Below are 16,952 nucleotides of genomic sequence, written 5' to 3' on the forward strand. Positions count from 1 at the left end.
TCAAAAGTCAGGTACATTGGTTTTTGTTTTTGTTTTTGTTTTTATTTTTGTTTTCAAGACAGTGTCTCTCTGTGTAGCCTTGACGGTCCTGGGCTCGCTTTGTAGACCAGGCTTGCCTCGAACTCACAATGATTTCCCTGCCTCTGCCTCCCGAGCATGCACCACCACCGCCGGGCTTGTTTTGTTTTCTGTTTGTTTTTGTTTTACTGAAAATAATTAAGCAAGAATTTCAATGCTATGCTGTACCTAAACATTATACTTCTATAAATAAGAGGTCATTTTGAACATTTATAAAATCGAGTATCACTAAAGAATTATTAAAAATATTTTAAAAGCCAGGCTGGGTAATTCATGACCTTTTTTTGGTTGTTTTTTTTGTTTGTTTGTTTGGTTGGTTGGTTTGGTTTGGTTTTTTGAGACAGAGTTTCTCTGTGTAGTCTTGGCTGTCCTGGACTCACCTTGTAGATCAGGCTGGCCTGGAACTCAAGAGTTCACCTGCCTAAGCCTCCCTGAGTGCTGGGATTACAGTGCACCTGGCTGGCTCATGCCTTTAATCCCAGTACTCAAGAGGCAAAGGCAGGTAGATCTTGAATATGCTTAAAATATGCTTAGGTTTACATCATACCAACTGTAAAACCAAAATTTTATAATGTGGATTTAAGTTTTTCATTACCATTTGTTTGTTTGTAGTATGCATATGGGTATGGTTTCCATGTGTATGCATGCTCACACTCACAGAGAAGGCAAGGGAGAAGGTGAGCATCCTCTGCCAAGCACCGCTTTGCCCCGTTGAGGCAGGTCTCTCGCTGAACCTCGGGTTAGCCCAGCCAACAAGCCCTCCAGACCCTCCTGCTCCAGCCAGCACAGCAGCACAGCACTAGTGTTAAAAGGCAGTGTGACCATGCCAGATTTTTTATGTAGGTTCTGAGGACTTGAACTCAAGCCCTTATACCTGCACAGCAAGTACTCTTACTGGCTGACCTATCTTGCCAACGTTCGCCTAAAACCGTACACAGCTGAAGTTCACTACTAAGAAATGGTTGTTTCGCGCGGTGGCTCATGTCTTTAATCTCAGCCCTTGGGAGGCAGAGGCAGGCGGATCACTGTGAGTTCGAGGCCAGCCTGTTCTACAAAGTGAGTCCAGGACAGCCAAGGCTATACAGAGAAACCCTGTGGGGGGGGGGGGAGGAAGAGACAAAGGGGATACAAATAGGAAAAGATGAAATCAGGTTACCTTTAATTGCTTATGAAGTTTTCCACACTAAAAAAGTCGGGCATGGTGGCATATACTTGTAATCCCAGCAGAGGCAGAGGCAGGCAAATCTCTGTGAGCTCAAGGCCAGCCTGTTCTACAAAGTGAGTCCAGGACAGCCAAGGCTACACAGAGATACCTTGTCTCAAAAAACCAAAAAATTAAAAATAAAAAGTGTCTGGGGACTCCATCAGAAAACACTTGGATTTGAGAAATAACTTTCATCAAGGTAGCAGAATACAAGGTTAACATACAAAACCCAATGCCATCCTGTATACCAATACTGACCTAGAAACAAATATAACCAAGCAGATAAAGACACTGGCAATGGCGTTGTGGAGCACTCCTTTAATACCAGCACTCTGTAAGCAGAGGCAAGTGGATAACTGTGAGTTCGAGGCCAGCCTGGTCTACAAAGCGACTCCAGGCCAGTCAAGGCTACATAGAGAAACCCTGTCTCAAAAATTGAAAAGAAAAAAAGCCACTGACAATGAAAACTCTGAAACAAGCCTGTAATCCCAGCACTCAGAGAGGCAAAGGCAGGTGGATCACTGTAAATTCAAGGCCAGCCAAGCTCTAAGTGGTGCATGCTTTTAATCCCAGTATTTAGGGAGGCAGATCAAGGCCAGCCTTGAGTCCTAGACAGCCACACTACACAGAGGAAACCTTGACTTGAAAAATGAGAGAGAGAGAGAGAGAGAGAGAGAGAGAGAGAGAGAGAGAGAGAGAGAGAAGAAAGAGACAAAAATCCCAAAGAACACAGAAAGAAAATGAAGTCACTAACATAATCATGTATCCGCAGAATTAATATTGTAAAAAGGCCATATTACTAAAAGTAATCTACAGAAACAATGCACTTCCCATCAAAACACCACTGACATCTCTTGCAGAAATAGAAAAGGGTCATAATACTCATAAAGAAGTAGAGAAGGTTCCAAATAGCCAAATTAATTCTGAACATAAAGAATATATGACAATGTTCAACATATTTAGCCATTAAAGAAATGCAAATAAAACTGCAGTGAGATTTCTACCTCATCCCATTCAGAATAGGTTCCACCACACAAACAAAAACAAAGGCAGGCAGGGATGCAGGAAAAGAATTTTTACACTGTTGGTAAGGATGTAAATTAGTAATCACTATGGAAATTACTATGGAGGCTCCTTAAAAACCTAAGAGAAAACATACCATGAGATCCACCTATACCATGGCCAGGTAGCCCCTCAAAGGAATCAATGCCAGCATATAATAGCCAGAGCTTGAACTTAAAATATCTGTTATAGAGTTAGTTTATATACTCATAAGCTAAATGAGTGAAGAAAATGTGGTATATAAATAAAATGATGTATTACTTAGTTATAGGCTGGGGCATGGTGGCGTACACCTTTAATCCTGCACTCAGAAGGCAGAGGCAGGTGGATCAATGTGAGTTCCAGGCCAGCTTGGTCTACAAAGTAAGTCCGTGACAGCCAGAGCTACACAGAGAAACCCTATCTTGAAAAACCAAAAGCAAAACAAAAGAACAAAATCATGTAACTTACAGGAAAGTGGGTATACTCAGAAGAATCATCACATTTTATTTAACTTATACAGAATCTAGATTTGAAACAAAACATGAGACACTGAGAATCTGAGGATGGGATGGCCTACACAGTGAGTTCCAGGCACTGAGAATAAAGGCTGGGCAAAAAGATAAAGCTGATTGCTGAATGCCAAACCCAGCACTTGGAAGGAAGCAGGCAGATTTCTGAGTTCAAGGCCAACCTAGTCTACAAAATGAGTGCCAGGGGACAGCCAGATCTACACAGAGAAATGTACCTAAACAACAACCACCAGCACCACCAGCACCACCAGCACCACCACCACCTCCCACACCCCACGACACACACACACAAAAATAAGGCATGGAAGTAGAAGGGGGAAAGGCCCAGCTGGATGGTTAGGAGAACGAGGGCAATACAGATGATGACATGATCAAGAAGTATCATATAATTGTATGAAGTTATCATTAAACTCATGTGGGTTTTTTTTTTTTTTGGTGATTTTTAAAAAATTTATTTATTATTATGTATACAGGGCCCTGGTGTACATACACCTACAGGCCAGAAGACAGCATCAGATCACATTATAGATGGTTGTGAGCCACTATATGGTTGCTGCGAATTTAACTCAGGACCTCTGAAGGAGCAGTCAGTGGCATTAACCTCTTTATATAATTTATATTAATAAAAATTCTAAGTGAAAAATAACCCTGATAATTCTGATATGGTTTTTCTTATAGGTATACTTCATTACCTGTCTATTATATTTGTTTAATGTGTGTCTGAGAATTTTCTCAGTAGATTCATAAGCATATGAGAAATTAAGTCAGAGGTTGGAGAGATGGTTCAGCGGTTAAGACCACTGTCTGCTTTTCAGCGGTCCTGAGTTCAATTCCCAGCAACCACATGGTGGCTCACAACCATCTATAATGTGGTCTGATGCCCTCTTCTGGCCTGCAGGTGTACACACAGATAGAGCACTCATACATAAAATAAATAGATAATTTAAAAAAAAATAAAGTTTGAGTATCCAGTATCATGACTGCAATAGCTTTTGTGTGTGTGTGTGTGTGTGTGTGTGTGTGTGTGTGTGTGTGTGTGTGTGTGTGTTAGTGGTGGCAGTGGTGGTGGGTTTTGGGATTTTTTTTGGTTGGGTTTTTTGTTTTTTCGAGACAGGGTCTCTCTGTGTAGTCTTGGCTGTCCTGGACTCCCTTTGTAGATCAAGCTGGTCTTGAACTCACAGCAATCCATCTGCCTCTGCCTCCCAAGTGCTAGAATTAAAGGTGTGCACTACCACGCCCAGCTTTAATATGGGTTTTTTTGTTGTTTTGTTTTGTTGGTTCTTCGAGATAGGATTTCTCAGTGTAGCTCTGGCTATCCTGGAACTCACTCTGTAGACCAGGCTGGCCTTGAATTCAGAGATCTGCCTGCCTCTGATGGAATTAAAGGCACGTGTGTGGATGCATTCAAATACACTGAAAAATTTTAGGATGCTCAGAAATTATTTCACAATGGATTTTCAGGCTAAAATGAAAAACTCAAATCAAGGTACTGGAGTCATTAGATACTTCATTGGAAAAAAAAAAGTAAATAGACTGGTGAGGCTGGGAGAAGGCCAAGATTAGTGTGGACTACCAACCCTTACAGTGTGAGGCTCTAGTCACCGCCTTTGGGCCGGTCTCCCTCCCTTCCCACGAGCTCGCAAACACCCCTGAAGTTTTGTAGTTTTGGCAAAGCCTACTGAGAGGCTTTTTGGAGGGCCCAGTAAAGAGAGCTGTCACCCCAAGTTCCCTCTTCTTTCTCCACCAACTGATGAAGAGTCTACATCGGCCTTTTTGTACCTTTGTGTTTGACTATCTAATTACTTTCTGTTTTCAATGCCATTTCCTTTTGTGGTTTTTTTTTTTTTGGTTTTTTGTTTTGGTTTGGTTTGGGTTTTTTGTTGTTGTTGTTTTGAGACAGGGTCTCTCTGTGTAGCCTTGGCTGTCCTAGACTTGTTCTGTAGGCCAGGCTGGCTCGAACTCACAGCAAACCTCCTCCCTCCTTCTCCTGAGTGCTGGGATTAAGGGTGTGCGCCACCAGGCCTGGCTATTCCTAATTTCTTATTACATGTTTCTTCTTCTATTTTGTATACATGTATTATGTGTATGTATGGACGTGGGTAGAGTTCAAAGGAAAACTTACCGGAGTCAGTTCTGGGGACCAAACTCAGGTCATCAGACTTAGTGACAGGAACCTTTAGCTACTGAGTCATCTCGCTGGCCCTCAACTTCTCTATCTGTGATGACAGTTCTGGTTTTACTGAAACTCTGTGGTGATGCTACTGAAAGCGAGGACTATGCTTTGTTGCCTTTTGTCCTTATGGGTAGCTATCAGGAGCTGCTCAGATGGTCTGCCTAAAAGAGCAATGTTTCTCAGCTTAGCGCCATCCAATTCCCTTGGAATGAGCATTGGCTTGTCACCACCAAGGGGAGAAATGCGTCGGTGTCACCATTCTTCACTGTACTTACTATTTGTACCAGGTAACAGCAGTAGGTTAAAAAAGAAAAAAACTGACAAAAGCAGAGAATGAAAGAAAAGGAGGGAACTCTGTTAATCATTAAAAGACCAAAATGCCTCTGAGCAGAAAAGGATGCCGCCGCTGCTGGGCAGCTTCTAACCTGGCCTGTACAGTCAAGCCAATCCCTGAATAGCTTGACTCATTAACCCACTTTCTTCAGAGAAAGCCAGTCAACTTTGAAAGCAATGGAGGAAAGGGCAGTCCCTGTGCTATCATCTTCTTAGTGGAAAAGGTTTAAGTTGAGATGATCTCAAAACAAGCTGCCGAACTACCCCAGGGTTCCCAGTGGGGCCGCTGTGGTGGGTTTACTCAACAGAGGCTCTGCTCCTGTGTCGCCCTTTCTGACCCTACTGAGCGAGCGGCCACGGTTCAGTCATTTCTCTCGACCAATTCTGTGCTACCTAAGCCACAGAAACCTTTAAAAGGATTCCAACTAGAAGCTGTTTGTCTCCTATTCTGATCTTTCAAAGACTTACGGTGTGTAAACTGGGTGGTGGCGGTACACTCCTTTAATCCTAGCACTGTGGAGGCAGAAATAGACACATCTCTCTGAGCTTGAGGCCAGCCTATAGAGTGAGTTCTAGGACAGCAGGGCTACACAGAAAAGCGCTGTCTCCAAAAAAACAAACAAAAAGATTTTTTTCTCAAAAAGATTTATTGTGCTTATGAATGCAGTCACATGTGTGTCACAGCATCTGGGAGGAAGGTTAGAAGGCAACTTGGAGGAGTGGGTACCCTTCTTAACCCCTGTTTTTAAAGCAAGGTCTCTCTTGTCTGTCACAGTGTTGTGTACCCTATCTGGCCAGTTTGCTAGTCTCTATCTCCCATCTTGCTGTAGGAATACTGGGATTTCTTTTCTTTTCTTTTCTTTTTTTAAAAGATATTTATTTACTTATTTAATGTATATGAATGCTATATCTTCATATATAGCTGTATGCCAGAAGAGGGCATCATAAATAACCATGTGGTTCCTGGGAATTGAACTGAGCCCCACCCCACTTTTGTTTTGTTTTGTTTGTTTTTGAGACAGGGCTTCTCTGTGTAGCCTTGGCTATCTTGAACTTGCTCCGTAGACCAGGCTGGCCTCAAACTCATAGATCAGCTTCTGCCTCTGCTGGGATCACAGGCAAGCACCACCATGCCTAGCTTTCCCCCACCCACTTTTATTTAAAGATTTGTATTGGCATACTGGGATTTCATATCCACTGTGGCATGGTTTTTACATGGGATAGATCAGAGTTCAGTCCCCACTCAGACTGCACAGCAAACACTCCCACTCCCTTAGACATCTCCTTGCCTTCTATTCTGAACTTATCTTAAGCTTTTATCCATACCCCTCCAAATGCATGCTTAAGAAATAGCATTCAGGGCCAGGCTTGATGGTGCACACACACCTATAATCCCAGCACTTGAGAAGCAGAGGCAGGTGGACCTCTGTGAGTCTGAGGCCAGTCTGGTCTTGAGTCCAGGATGGCTTAGGGCTACACAGAGAAACTAGGTCTCAGAATAACAAAACAAAACTGAAAGGCAAAATTCCAAACCTTCATTTCCATGAAAAACTCAGGAAAACTGTCTGGATCTTAAGAAGAAAGCCAGGCTTACTAGCCTTCACTGGCCCTGGGTCCAATCCCAGGGCAAAACAAAACAACAACAAAATCCCTTTGTTTATTCATTGATGAGACTCTATGGAGCCATTAAATATCTGAAAGGGACAACTGTCCAAAGAGAAAGAAAGAACACAGAATAGTTCACAAAATGACTAGTCTAAATAATGGCAAATTTAAATTACATAAAGTTAAGATTCTATGCAACCAAAATGTAATGCCTTGCCCTTTAATAGCCTTTGAATTTATTATTTAAAAAAGGGGGGGGGAACAACCCACTATCAGATAGAATAACCCTGGCCATATATTCTGCTATAGTGCTAACACATCCAGTCGTTTGTAAAGCCGAGAAAAAGTAAACTACACTCTTTTTTCTTTCTTTCTTTCTTTTTTTTTTAGTTTTTCGAGACAGGGTTTCTCTGTGTAGCCTTGGCTATCCTGGACTCACTTTGTAGACCAGGCTGGCCTCGAACTCACAGCGATCCGCCTGCCTCTGCCTCCCGAGTGCTGGGATTAAAGGCGTGCGCCACCACGCCCGGCTGTAAACTACACTCTTAGGACTGTTTCTCAACCTTGAAGTGTGGGAGCTTCTCCATCGTCCGGCATGGGGACAAGTGCACACAAGCACAAGGGTGAAGACGCTACCATGCTGTGCTCAGGAACACAGCATCATGAATCCCTCAAGTGTGCACATATTTAACATACACAGAGCAATGCACTCCTCCCTGTCATTTCTAAAAGGGTATATATAAAATAGCATCTGATGCAGGTCCCTTCCGCTCTGTTGGCAGCTTGGGATGCTGAGGTTGTATTCTTTGCTCTGCTTATAGCTAAGCGTGACAACGCCAGGAGAGTGATACCGTTTAAAATGTGTAAGAGGCCCTCCAAGCAGAGAAGACTTATTAGCCCTCCCAAAAAACAGCGTAGCTGTATGGCTTTCACCTTATTCTAACCCTGTTACAACGTCCTGTCAACTGTCTTGTCTTGCTTTTATACTACTCATAAGCTAAAAGTAGTACCTCCCTCGGACACAAGAAGACAGTAACAAAGTAATTAATATCCACCTATTGTTTCTGAAACTATTTGTAATAGTAAACAATGAAATTCTCAAGTAAAATCAAGTCACTTATATATCTGGACAAAATTATAAAATCCTATTGTCCAATATATTAATAGGTACATAATTTAGGTTTTTTAAGTGGCTGGCGGGGTTTTTAGTCAAGATTAAATATGTTTGCGGATAAGATACAACCTTTTATAGTTGTTTCATTTTAAAGTCTTTCATTTTATTCAGAATCCAACTTGGATTATTGAAATTGAAGCTGTTGTGTGTTGCAAACACAGCTAAAATGAAGAGCTTCTTTCTATAGCAGCAGTGACTAGATTTTAAATGCAGGTAGATCAATAAAAAAAAAATCACCAAGCACAGGCTTCATGTGAGTGGAATGGTTTATAATAGCTTGCAAATGACTATGTGCTTGCTGTAACCAGCTGTTCTTAAATTATGAATATGCAACCAATTCGTGCTGAAGCCGAATCCCAGCACCATTTCTACAGAGGATTCCCAGCAGCTTTGCTTGTTCCCCACGTCCGCTCTGTTAAGGATACAAATGGCAGTAAGCTTCCGAACAAACAGGACCAAGCTATTGGCATTTCAGGCACTAGGTCCATTATCACAGCAGGGAATGTCAATCATTGGTTCAGGCCTATAACAGCTCACGCAATATGACAATGATCTTGCAGGGGAGAAAAATCAAAGTCTCTGCAGCAGACTCAAAAGTCTTTCTGACAACCTAATGCCGCCCTCACACAGCCAATCAGACAGGCAGACCGGATCCACTAGAAGACTTGCACTAAGCTTGAAACATTTAAAAACATCAATCATAAAAACAAAGACAGGACATTGAATTATACAGTATTAACCTCCAGGGTTTGCATACAAAGACCTCAGATTTATTTATGTCCCAGTGAGTTAAGAGCTTCAGGACACCGCTCCTTACACCAAGCTGACTGCCAATTTGATGAACCTCTCTGCCCTCAGCAGGGGTGCAAGGGCTTTGATTAATGAGTGCACGTTTGTAGAAAAGTGTTAAGAGGAGAAAACAGAAAGTGGGAGAAAAAGAAAATAAAACACACACACACACAATTACGTAGACATGTAAGTGAAGTACCAGAAAGCACCAGGCCAGAAACAATCTTCAAACCATGTGCATCTCTTTCTTACATTAGGAACACACAAACACAATTGTAAGGTTCGTATCTCTACATTCCTTCATGGTTATATCCTCACTGCTCAGCATTTTTATGAATGAAAATCATTCAAAGGCCAAATTACGTGCCAAAGCTTTATATAAGAATTATTTTGTAAAACAATTTACTCTTTAAAATACATATAATAAGGGGCTGGAGAGATGGCTCAGTGGTTAAGAGCACTGCCTGTTCTTCCAAAGGACCTGGGTTCAATTCCCAGCCACCACATGGCAATTCACAACTGTCTGTAATTCCAGTTCCAATGGCTCTGACACCCTCACGCAAAAATAAAATTAAGTAAGTGTGTGGGATAAAACAATTTCATCTCGTACTCATAAATTCAGATTAATTTTAAAAATTAAGTAAGTGTGTGGGATAAAACAATTTCATCTCGTACTCATAAATTCAGATTAATTTTAAAAATTAGTTGTGTACCTTATATTAGAACTTCACAGTGATCAGAAAAACACAAAACAATCAAACAAAAAACTTCATAATGAATAGCAAGTTGTAAATTTAAATTATCTCAACCATTAAGTATTTTACATCTCAACTCTTGAGCTGTCACAAATCAAACAACACTCAGGGCAGATTTAAAAAATCATAACAGCCAGGCAGTGGTGGCGCATGCCTTTAATCCCAGCACTTGGGAGGCAGAGGCAGGTGGATCACTCACTGTAAGTTAAAGGCCAACCTGGTCTACAAAGCGAGTCCAGGACAGTCAAGGTTACACAGAGAAATCCTTCCTCGAAAAACCAAAAAATAATAAAATAAAATATAAAATATAAATAAAAATCATATAATTTAGGCAGGGCATGGTGGTGCACGCCTTTAATCCCAGCACTCAGGAGGTAGAGACAGTCCATTCACTGTGAGTTTGAGGCTAGCCTGGTCTACAAAGTGAGTCTAGGACAGCCAAGGCTACATAGAGAAACCCTGTCTCAAAAAACTAACAAACAAACACCATAAATTGCCAGGTGGTGGCCCACACCTGTAATCTCAGCACTCAGGAGACAAAGGCAGGGGGATCTCTGTGAGTTCGAGGCCAGCCTGGTCTTTCCTTTTTTTTTGAGGTGGGGTGGGGTGGGGTGGGCATTGCAGGGTTTTTGAGACAGGGTTTCTGTGTAGCCCTGGCTTTCTGTCCTGGAACATTCTGTAGACAGCTGACCTCAAATTCAGAGCTCTGCCTTCCTCTGTCTCCCAAATGCTAAGATTAAAAAGGTGTGCAAATCACACCCAGCTGGCCATAGTTTCGAAGTAACATGTGAATTTAAGTTTAAACTGATACAAACTTGTCCAGGATTATCCTCCCTTAACAAGATGATGCTGAGCAGCACTGAAAGAGCAGGGTACGTGCTGGAACTGCGGCACTACCTCTCACACTGAGCTAAAACCTCATTTATTATGTATTCCTGCATGTACGCCTGCCCACCAGAAGAGGGCACCAGATCTCGTTATAGGTGGTTGTGAGCACCACATGGTTGCTGGGAATTGAACTCAGGACTTTTGGAAGAGCAGACAGTGCTCTTCACCTCTGAGCCATCTCTCCAGCCTTAAATAAATCTTTGAGACAGGGTTTCTCTGTTTAGCCTTGGCTGTCTTGGAACTCACTCTGTTGACCAGTGCTGGTATTAAAGGCGTGAGCCACCACACCCAGCACCTAAATAATTAATAAATAACTCAATTGACCATAATTTGATTTGTGTGGATATTTGTGTCTTGACACAAATACATGTTAAGTAAATATGTTCCTTCAAAAGCAAGTCACATCTGGGCGTGGTAGCACACACCTTTAATCCCAGCTCTTCAGAGGCAGAGGCAGTTGGATCTCTGTGAATTCAAGGCCAGCCTGGTCTATAAAATGAGTCCAAGACAGCCAAGGCTACACAGCGAAACTCTGCCTTGAAAAACAAAAACAAACAAAAACAAGTCAGAGAGAGCTAGAGACCTGGCTCACCAATTCAAAGGACCTGAGTTTGGTTCCCAGTACCCACATTAGGAGGCTCACAAAAAGCCAGGCCTGGTGGCACATGCCTTTAATCCCAGCACTTGGGAGGTAGAGGCAGGCGGATCGCTGTGAGTTCGAGGCCAGCCTGGTCTACAAATCGAGTCCAGAACAGCCAAAGCTAACCCAGAGAGACCCTGTCTCACAGACACACAGACACACACACACACACACACACACACACACACACACACACACACACACACACACGAAGAGACAAAAGAAAAAAGGAGGCTCACAAAAGCCTGTAACTCCAGCTCCAGGAAATCGGACTCCTCTGCCCTCTGGGTGCATCTGCACTCACCTAAACAAAATTCCTAAGCAAAATTCCCTCTCCCCCCCAATCCCCCACTTAAGTAAAACTAATGCAAATAAATCTTTTCCTAAAATGAATTTCACATAGCTTAATGCAGTAGTATGATTTTCTTTTTAAGGAACTTTACGGCTACAATACAAAAAGGCTTGAATGTTGTATTCCCTCAATATAAACTCTAGCTTTAGTGAAGTAATGTATGACTTCCCTAAAAGTCATAACCTTATGACTTCAGGAAATAACCCTAGAACCATCAGAGGTGTATCAGACAAGTTGAAAATGTGTTCATACTATATAGGAAGTCTGTTGTTGTTGTTGTTGTTGTTGTTGTTGTTGTTGTTTTGTTTGAGACAGGGTTTCTCTGTGTAGCCCTGACTGTCCTGGAACTCCCTCTGTAGACCAGGCTGGCCTCGAACTCACAGACATCGCCTACCTCTGCCTCCAAGAACGGGGATTACAGGCGTGCACCACCACGTCCGGCTAGACAATCTTTTTAATAGGACTTACTTCAGCAAATTATGTCTTCCAATGATCAATTTTACATTTTACGTATTTGGGGTTTTTTTCTAAGTAAGTTATGTTCTTTGCAGAATTGTTAAATCTGTATTCTACTTTAAGATCTAAAACTTTGAAAACAAAATGTATAAGCACTGAGACTAAAAAAAGGTCTCAAAAAAAATGACAAAATTCATTACATTCTAGTATTGTACCATCCTAAGGTTTTTTCCCAGCTTTCTAACAACAACCCTCTCTGTCTGTTGAGACTATCAGTCTTTATTCTTACCCTTTGCTTCTTATTTCTCCTCCTACCAATCCTCTGCAAGTAATTAGAAAAAGTACACAGCTCAGGCAGCATCAGGACAGTGAGGTGGTTGTAATACTGAGTTACAGGGGAGCTGAAGCTACAGGTATAAGTGATGCCAGCCCGTGACGCCAGCCTGTGATGCCAGCCCGTGACGCCAGCCTGTGACGCCAGCCCTCAGGAGGCCAGGGAAAGACCCTGGTGGAAGCCACAAGACCTACAGGCAAACCCTGCCTCTCCGAACAAACAGTGCTATTTCTAGAACAAAAACATGACTTTAGTTTGGGAAAAACCATTAAATAGCTACTAAGAGAATAATTTAGAAGACAGTCTTATGAATTTTTAAACAGCATTTTGGCCTCATTAGAAAATTACAAACAAAATGGTCTATTCTCCAATAATTATGTCTTTTCTGATCATTTCCCACAGTAAAAGTTTAAGGAAACATTAAGCCAAATGAGCCAATATTTATTAAATAAACCACAATATTAAGACTTTATTAGTCAAAATATTTAATTTTATGTAATTAAAAAACCTCCTAAAATACTTACTAGACAATTTGATTAATCCCTCAGGAAATTAAGTATATTAAAAAATCACTGACCCCTGATTACATAATTTCTTACAGGGGTCAATACAACCTTCTGACTTTGTTTGCACTGTGCCATTTTTTTTCTTTTTAGTAGTTTTCTAAGAAAGACTAGTTCAAACACTCTGAAACAACAATTTCAACCCCTTCCTTATGAAATCGTTATAAGCCACCGAGGTCCAGTGCACTGCCTTCTACTAGTTCAGGGAGATAAGGCAGGAAGCTTGAACTCCGGTGCAACTGTGCTACCCACCTCGTGTATAGCAACACAAAAGTAGCAACAAAGACATTAACAATTGCAGTTCAAGCTGGGAGTGACTGTTCTGTTTCAATTCAATGACACCACTAATGGCTTCTTAGCAGCTCCATGAAATCAACCAGCTGTCAAGTTGATGCATCAGAAGGAGCAGCTATGCACTCCCATAAGAAAAAGCAACACATCAGGATGTTTGGCAAAACATCTGCTCCTTTACCCTGCAATTCTATAATAAACATGCAAACAAAGAAATGAGAGAAAGGGCAACACATTCAGAACCCCGAGCTTCTCTTACAGCTTATATGCATTTTAAATGGGTGGCTTATGTAAACTGAAAGCAAATTTCTGCAAAGTCCAATACTTTTTAAGACAGTCTATTTTTTGAGAAAGCTAAATGCACTCAGATTCTTCCAGAAAGACCAGAATTACACAAAATATTTATATTTATAAGTGAATAGTAAACTATATTCATCATGTCGTATCATAGTGCTATATACAAAACTCTAATATTAAAACTAAAATATACCCTTTCACTTCACACTATCCAGTAAATGAGGCCAACAGTATTATAATCAATGCATGTCCCAAGACTGAGCTGCTGAGATTCCATTTTCACTAGTATAAAGAGTGGATGTGTTAGGTTAACATAGTCAGTGCATTAGTTTAACCGACAACAGAACAGATACCATTAGCTAGATTTTAAAGTAGGTTCCTGGTCCTGTTTCTCTGAAAACCATTACATGAACATACTAAGTTCTAATAAATAACTTCCTGTTTTAAAAGCATACAATGTGATTTCCTTTAAAAAAAATATTTTGTCACTGTAGCTTAAATAAATTCTACATTCAACATTTGCTTCAAATATTTGTAAAATCTTACTTTTCTACTAAGACACGCAAATGTAATGTCATCTAAATTATTGATTTGCAGCAGTGTTTACAATAGGTGTGAGACATCAGCGTACTTAACTACCATTTTCTTAAACTGCTTATCCTCTGTTGCTTCCATTTATAATCTGCCAAATCTTCTAGTCCTTTGTTGCATGTATAATTTAGAGCCATCTGTTCTATGTGCTTTTAACTATTTAAACATTTTTCACCTACCTACAGTTCACTAAATAGCAGACATTCAGTTCAGTCAAGATTTCTATGTAGCATTTTTACATACAGCAAATTTCTGTAAATACCAGAAACCAGCAAAGAATATTGCTACAAAAATGTAAAACATACCACTTACAATGTAAGTTTGTATATATTAGACAATCTTCTTAATGGGTTTGGGATTTTTCTATTAGCTTTTTTAAAAAGTTCATTGTAGTCAATGTTTTTCCCCAACCCAGAAGACAAAGGGAATGCAAATTAAATACAGACAGTTTCATGTCCTTGTTAGAAGAGATGTAAATATGCTAACTGAAAATGACTACTGGAGACAGAATTACACTTTCCCATTCAATTTACTGTGCCTATTTATATACTCCTCAGTGAGTGTATCATTAAGCATGGTCATGTGACCATGCCCAACTTTTTTTTTTGTAAAATGAAAAACTATTTTGGACAAAAAAAAAATTTAAATGGTAGGTTTTTTATAATTTTTATGATGGTTAATAAAATTTACAGCAAAAGATTATAAATTATCTATTAAAGTTTATTCTACCTTTTATATCCTAAGCAACATTTTTGACCAACCCTTTGACTTTAATATTCACTACTACACTACTAAGAGGAAGAAAAAGTATCAAGTTAAGTGATATTATGAATAGTCCTTTTAACATGTAAAAAAACACGAAAGAGGAGAACACAATTACAAAGGGGGAGGTACATAACCCAACCGATGTATATGTAAATATAACTAAGTTAAATTTGTTAAATCTGTGGAACCAAGAAAGATAGGAAATATGCTGCTAAAACACATTTGAAAATTTAAAAAAGAAAAACTTCATACATAAAACTAGGTGAATACTAAGTAGCACAATAAAAGTTTCGATCAGTTTTTTTTTAAAAATAATCTCTCACTTGTTACCAAACATTAAATTGCGGGTTTTGCGATCGGTTTTGAATGCAAAATACAAAAATAAACTACACAACTTATCACTAGGCTCTAAGTTATACGATTCCATAAAACGAAAAAATTTTAAGGAAAAAAAAAACACTTTGGGGAAATTTTCTTGATAAAGTTTACACGACGTCACATGGCCCCTTGAACCGTTCCTAAACTTTGAGCCTTATCCAGACACACTTTTTGTATTTCTATGGCTTCTTTCCCTTCCTTAAAAATTAGGAGAGAGAGACAGACTTGGGAATAAAAATTGCCCAAGATGGCGAAACGCTTGTTGTTTAGAGGGCAGGGGGAAAAATGGAGGATATTGTAATATACACAAAGGGATAAATTTCAACAACTCGGCCCCGGACTGCAGCTGCTTCTCTCTTTACAAGGAAACAACACACAAAAGATAAATACCGAGGAGAGGGGAAGAGGAGCCAGCCCCCACCCCGCAGGGCCGGCTCCGAGTCTCGGCACACTTCCTTGCCTTTCCAGATCCCAATTCTGGGGTTCGCGGAACTACTTTAGGGGAGGGGAGCGGGGCGTCGCGGGGGGAGGGCGCGGAGACCGAGGACGGGGAGCCCAGCCCGGCGCGGCGGGAGGGACCTGCTGGCCAGGCCGCCGCGGCCCCGGGACGCCGGTACCCGGCTCGACCCCGACTTGCCAGGTGCCCGCCGCCCGGGGCCGCAGCCCCACCCCCACCCGGCTCGGGAGACCCGGCGGCCTGGCGAGGCTCGGCGGGCGCCGGGCTGAGGAGCCGGGGGGCGAAGGCGGCCAGGGCCCGGGGCCTCGCGCGAGCTGCCCCGCGGGGCGCCGCAGCGGGCCGGGCAAGAGGACGCCGCGAGGGCCGGCAGCTTAGGGCGGCCGGCACAATGGAGGGACGAGGCCCGGCCGCCCGGTCCCGCGCCCGCACTCCCAGCAAAGTTTCCGTTCCGCGGAGCCCGCACCCCCACCCCGCCCGGGACCCGGGTCCCCGCGCCCTCCGCCCGGAACTCTCCACTCGGGACCCCAGAGCCACCGCGGCGTCGCAGCCCGCACAACAAAGAGACACACCGGGCGGCGCGGGTAAACAGCGGCGGGCGCCTCGGGAGGGCTCCTGCCCGCAGCCACCGCTCTCCGCCCGGAACCCACCTCTCCCGCACCCTCGCGCCCCGGCTCTCAAACTCACCTTCACTTTCGAACTGAGTTGCGGGGGGAAGGGGGTTTCGCCCTTCCCGGGTGCAGGTTAAAAGCTGCTCGGGATCCCCACCGCCTCCTTATTTCTCTTAGAATTTCTGCAAGAAAGTCTAGGGAGTTGGAGCGGAGGTGAGATCCGTGATCGCGAAAGCCCTGGCTGCCTCCGTCCCCGTCTTCCGCCGCGCTCTCTCTGATTAGTTCCTATCCAGCAGCAGATTGAAGCAGGAGATGATTCTTCTCAAGGTTTGTTCAGCAGCTTCACTTCTAGGCGAAGGCTTCATGAACCAAGTGACGTCAACCAACAAGGCTTCTCTCTCTCTCCTCTCTCTAACAATGAAAGTTGCTGTTAACAAGGGGAAAAAGAGCGAGAGAATTGTTTATACCATTTCAGTTCCAATAATAAATGACCTATCAGCTCTAAAAGGAGCCAAGGGAGGGGGCTGCTTCTTCATTCCAGGAATACTGTATCTTTGAGTTTGCACCGCTCCTCGTCCCAGGAAAAAGTTAAGAAACTTAAATGTTTTGTTTTGCTTTTCAGAGGGGGGCAAAAGAGAACTGAATAG

The 16,952-nt window shown here is 42.3% G+C and overlaps 1 protein-coding gene across 7 annotated transcripts in view; it reads right to left on the bottom strand.

Moving 5' to 3' along the window:
- Positions 1-16,521, bottom strand: part of BAZ2B (bromodomain adjacent to zinc finger domain 2B) — a 223,544-nt gene extending 207,023 nt beyond the window's left edge. For all 7 annotated transcript variants that reach the window (XM_084799792.1, XM_084799788.1, XM_084799791.1 and 4 more), the window contains exon 1: positions 16,382-16,521. The gene's annotated coding sequence lies outside the window, so the exon portion shown is untranslated. The remainder of the gene's footprint in view (positions 1-16,381) is intronic.
- Positions 16,522-16,952: the final 431 nt, after the last annotated feature.

This window comes from Acomys minous, assembly GCF_964271855.1.
Source record: "Acomys minous genome assembly, chromosome: 10".
Taxonomy (NCBI): Eukaryota; Metazoa; Chordata; class Mammalia; order Rodentia; family Muridae; genus Acomys; species Acomys minous.